This window comes from Lipotes vexillifer, unplaced genomic scaffold (assembly GCF_000442215.2).
Source record: "Lipotes vexillifer unplaced genomic scaffold, Lipotes_vexillifer_v1.1 scaffold129, whole genome shotgun sequence".
Lineage (NCBI taxonomy): Eukaryota > Metazoa > Chordata > Mammalia > Artiodactyla > Lipotidae > Lipotes > Lipotes vexillifer.
Window position 1 is genome coordinate 718131 of NW_006777287.1, and position 6017 is coordinate 724147.

A 6017-nucleotide genomic window follows, 5' to 3' on the forward strand; every position below is an offset into this window, starting at 1 on the left:
TTTCTGTGTGGAAAGGAGATAGCAGAGAGAGCAATCTGGAAGTTAAAAAAGAAATATGGAAGGTAGAAGAAAGCAAGGAGAAGAGGGAATAGAAAAGTAGGGAAAACTAGTAGCACATGGATGAGGTTTACAGAAATGGCATGTAACCCTCACTGTTTCTAGATCTTCAGTTATAGTTTCCATAGACTGCAATGCATGGCTGGTCATGGTCCACTTGCATTCACCAGCCACCCCACTGAGCGGACCACTGCCTGTGTTAGCTACTCTATAAAATGGTAAAAAACAGTATGTAAATACACTGTAGAAGAAGACTTAATTGTGAATATAGTTTTTTGGTATGTTTAAGAATGGACAATGTCTGAAGTCAGGGTTCCAAGGGAGCATCCTCTTTTTCTTCTATTGCCATGTAAGATCCCTGTCCTATTCTCTGAGCAGCTCTAAAATCTTGTTTCTTTCCAGTCTAGAACCTAACAAAATCTTGTATTTGGTTTGCTCTAGCAGTTACAGTCACTGAGGCGCTTTTCTCTCTCTCCTTCCCTGAGTTAATAGGTTTCCTGTGCCCAGTTGGAAATGGGGCAGGTTGGAGAGGACCTTTCCTCTTTCCAAATGGGGACTGTGCTGAAAGCAGCAGATTTTGTGTCCATTTGGTATCACTGCTGCCTCTTCCCAAGCTCCTGTCCCTGTCATCAGCTGACCCTTTCTTTCTGTGATGTATGAATAGGGCTGTGAATTTCAGTGAAGGTAAAATATGTGTTTTCAAATAAAATCTGTTTTTGAATCTATCCTGGGGACAAAAGTACTTTCATAATTCTTAAATACTGTGTGCTGGTCTAATGTCATAAAAACAACAATATGTATAGGACTTCAGAAATTACAAAAAAGCTTCCAGATACACTCTCATTTGCCCTCTGTGTAACACTATGGGACGTGGTATTATCATTGCCATGTTGTAGATGATGGAGCTGCCGCTGAGGCAGGTAGGCATTTTGCCTTTGCCCAAGGTCATATAGCAAATAAGCGGTATCTTTTAGCCAAGTCTTAGCTCTACAGCCCCACTCTTTCTACTACTTTATTCCTTCTAACATGTGCCGAAAAGCATTGTTATTTGTTTAAAGAAAAATAAAGTACTTTCACTCCTCCTAATGAATTTTTAAAAATATTTATTTGTTTGGCTGTACCGGGTCTTAGTTGCGGCAGGCGGGATCTTCATTGCAGCATCCTTGTTGCAGCATGTGGGATCCTTAGTTGTGGCATGCAAACTCCTAGTTGTGGCATGCGGGATCTAGTTCCCTGACCAGGGATCAAACCACCCAGGCCCCCTGCATTGGGAGCATGGAGTCTTAAACACTGGACCACCAGGGAAGTCCCTTCCAAATGAATTTGAACATATGTAAGCTTTTTAAAAAATAGAAATGTGTTGGGAATTCCCTGGTGGTCCAGTGGTTAGGACTCCGTGCTTCCACTGCAGGGGCACGGGTTCCATCCCTGGATGGGGAACTAAGATCCCTGCAAGCCGCACGGCATGGCCAAAAAAAAGGAAATGTATTCCTATAATTTGAAAGAATGAGCCATGTTAGTAAGGCGAGCTCTTTAGAGAGCAGTTAATTATTTTAGACCATCTCATTCCCTAGCTTTATCTCTTTGTGCCCTGCCATGGTGAGGTTAATGCCATCCTGGTTAGTGAAGGGCTCTCCATCATAGGGTGGGCAAGGGAGGATGTCTCAGGTTCAGGGGATTTGCTACTTTTTTAGTGGTTCTGGCATAAGGTTTGAAAGTGAGCAGTTTAACAAATCTGACTTTCTCTAGACATTTCCCGCCCCCCACCCCCACCCCCGATTTCAGCTATTTTTGGTAGCTCTTTGTTTTAACCCAGTATCAAAAAAAGAAGAGGGTGGTTATTTTGTTGCTCAAGCAGAGACTGAACATCACCTGTTTTGACTGCTACAGTGTAATTGACTGCTACAGTGTAATTCATCCATGTCTCCATCCCTATCTTTGGCATGTTCTGAGGACTCCCATCATGGAACCACACAGGGCTGCTTCTCCATTTTTACAGGATACAGAAATATTGGAAGCTTCAAATTGTGCTGTTGTATTCAGGTGAAGTAATTTTATTCACAGGAATACAAGTTAAAGATTATTTTGTGTTTTTGGAGAATGGAGAGTTTATAATAACCATAATCCAAAGGTTACATCTTTTCTGATGCTAAAACTCAGCAGAAAACTCCAAAAGAAATTGTTTTGTTAGAGATAGGACAGGGAACTGCCCAAGGGAGTTAGACATATCAAGTAGGCTACTTTTATTGAATGTATTGAATTAGATGACAAGGAAATGTATTAAGTGCATATATATTACTTGCCACTGACTACATCTGAAGCCCTGAATCTCTTGGCAAAGAGATCTGAGCATGCAGGGAAAGTGAGTGCTGAACCCAAGCTGGTGTGTTTGTGGTGGTGTGTGTTCTGAGGCCTTTTTATTTATTTTTCCTTAGTTTTATTGAGATATAATTTACATAGAACATTGTATTAGTTTTAGGTGTACAACACAATGATTTGATATACACATATATTATGAAATGATCACCACAAGTTAACACCTCTCACCTCACATACTGAGATCTTTTTTATTGAGTTATAATTAACATACAATATTATATTAGTTTCAGGTGTACAACATAGTGATTTGATATTTTATACATTATGAAATGACCGCCACAATAAGTCCAGTTACCACCCATTACCATACAAAGCTGTTACAATACTGTTGACTATATTCCCTATGTGTACCTTATATACCTGTGAGTTATTTACCTTATAGCTGGAAGTTTGTACCTCTTAATCCTCTTCACCTATTTCATCTGTACTTCCAACCCTTCCTCTGTGGCAACCACCAGTTTGTTCTGAGATCTTTCTTTTTTTTTTTTTTTTTTTTTTTCATTTATCATGAATTTCCCTTTAGAATTTCCCTTTAGAATTGCTTTTTCTATTTGTCATAAGTTTTGTTATGGTGGAGTTCCATTTTCATTTGTTTCCTGATGTTTTCTTTTCAACTGTTCCTTTGACACGTTGGTTTTTTAGAAGTTTGTTGTTTAATTTCAACATTTTTGTAAATTTTCTAATTTTCCTCCTCTTATTGATTTCTAGTTTCACACCATTTGTGGTCAGAAAAGATATTTGGTATGATTTTAATATTTTTAAATTTCCTAAGGCTTGTTTTATGACATAACATATGATCTGTCCTAGAAAATATTCTGTGTGTGCTTGAGAAGAATGTGTACAGATATCTGTGCTTGTTTTATTCTGCTTCACCTTACTGTGCTTCAGAGTTGCTGCCTTTTTTTTTTTTTTAAACAAATCAAAGGTTTGTGGCAACCCTGAATCGAGCAACCATGCGGCTCTTCCCACTGGCTATCTACCTTACATTTGTTAGTATATATATGTCCATGTCTCTCTCTCGCCCTAACACACCTCACCCTTCCCCCTCCCCATATCCTCAATGTTCTGAGATCTTTCTGAAGACAGAATAGATATCTTTAATTTCTTATTGCAATGCTGGGATGTTTCTTATTTTTCCCATGGTATCCTTCTAACACCCCTCCTTATCCCCTCTCCCACTTTTCCTCCAACACTTTCCTAAAGCAGAATTTGTGGAAAACCTATTCTGTTTTACTTATTTATTTATTTATTTAATTAATTTATTTTTGGCTGCGTTGGGTCCTCGTTGCTGCGAGCGGACTTTCTCTAGTTGCCGCGAGTGGGGGCTACTCTTGGTTGTGGTGCATGGGCTTCTCATTGTGGTGGCTTCTCTTGTTGTGGAGCACGGGCTCTTAGGCACGTGAGCTTCAGTAGTTGCAGCACGCGGGCTCAGTAGTTGTGGCTCGCGGGCTCTAGAGTGCAGGCTCAGTAGTTGTGGTGCACGGGCTTAGTTGCTCCGCGGCATGTGGGATCTTCCTGGACCAGGGCTCGAACCTGTGTCCCCTGCATTGGCAGGCAGATTCTTAACCACTGAGTCACCAGGGAAGCCCCCTATTCTGTTTTTAAGTTAGAATTTTATAAGCCAGCCCCTTAGGTGATAGCATTCCCAAAAAATCAGGAGTTATGTGTCTATTTTGGAAGTACAATTTTTAAAACTGCAGCGATCACTTACTAATTTCACTGAAAGCATAGAATCAAAAAGTGATATTTGCACTTTTAAAGCATTATTAGATGATAAAATTAGAGATAAAGGAATAATTCACATTCCAGTGCTCGGTAATGTCTTCAAAACATTGCTTTCTGTATGATAGACATCAGTTTCCAATGTCAAAGGGGACCTCCTTCACCAGAAGTTAGCATTTTCTGGGGGTCTCTTCCATGCCATCATACTCTAGGGACAAGGAGTGCACTTGGGGTCTAGTCAGAAGCCTGCTCCTAACTCCCATCTCAGGCTTTGACCTCGTTTTCTACAGCTGCAACCATAGTATGTTGGGTGAGGCTCTGGATACAGAACTCTTGCAGTTTTGAGTTACCATGGTTCCAAGAGCACAGATGAAATAACAGCATAACCTAAATTTTGTTGGAATACGTTGCTTGACTGTGTTTAGCCTGTGTGTGTGTGTGCACACACACACACATGTCTGAGTATTCTAGAAATAATATAATTATAGTGGGTGCATTCCTGAGCAATGATGAGCAATAATGGGGAACAGTATGGCTGACTGTCTCTATGATAACCTCAATTAACTATGTGTATGCGTATTTTACTTATTTTGGTAATTTGTATTTTATTTAATTTATTATTTATTTATTTATTTATTTGGCTGCACTGGGTCTTAGTTGCGGCAGGCGGGATCTTCGTTGCCACATGCAGGATCTTTAGTTGCTGCATGCGGGATCCTTAGTTGCGGCATGCAAACTCCTAGTTGCGGCATACGGGATCTAGTTCCCTGACCAGGGATCGAACCCGGGCCCCCTGCATTGGGAGTGTGGAATCTTAGGCACTGGGCCACCAGGGAAGTCCGGTAATTTGTATTTTAAAGTATAGATAATTTTATGTTCATGATCGTGCATTTGTGACCATGAGTTACTTGTGATCACAGCGATTATTGGCCATTATTTCTGCTGTGGAATTGTAAGAGCTGTGGAGGAGGTGGGTAGAGGAGACTCAGGGAGAGAGATGGGTTCACAGAAGGCAGGAGTCCCTCTGTGATCCATGTTGGTCCTAGGAAGCATGGTTTTATTTTGTTTCTGTGTTGCTGAGGACCAGGAGTTGAGTGGCCTGAACTGTTGTCACAGAGGTGATGGTTTCTTAGAGGTTCTTTTCATATAACACCTGAACAACCATGAAGAAAATGCTAATTAGCTGCTCTCCAAAAATATTTTCAAAAAATGATGCTTTGCCAAGGCATGGAAACAACACAAGTGCCCATCAATAGACGATTGGTTTAAGAAGATGTGGTATATATATATATATATATATATATATATATATATATATATATACACACAATGGAATATTACTCAGCCATAAAAAGAATGAAATAATGCCATTTGTAGCAACATGGATGGACCTAGAGAATATCATACTAAGTGAAGAAAGTCAGACAGAGAAAGAAAAATATTACATGATATCATTTAGGGACTTCCTAGGTGGTCCAGGGGTTAAGACTCAGCGTTTCCAATGCAGGGGACTTCTGTTTGATCCCTGGTCAGGGAACTGGGGAACTATGATGCTGAGTGCCGTGCAGCATGGCCAAAAAATTTTTTAAAAATTTAAATATATGATATCATTTATATGTGGAATCTAAAAAATGATACAAATGAAATTATTTACAAAACAGAAACAGGGGTTTCCCTGGTGGCGCCAGTGGTTGAGAGTCCGCCTGCCGATGCAGGGGACGCGGGTTTGTGCCCTGGTCTGGGAAGATCCCACATGCCGCGGAGTGGCTGGGCCCGTGAGCCCTGGCCGCTGAGCCTGTGCGTCCGGAGCCTGTGCTCTGCAACGGGAGAGGCCACAACGGTGAGAGGCCCGTATACCG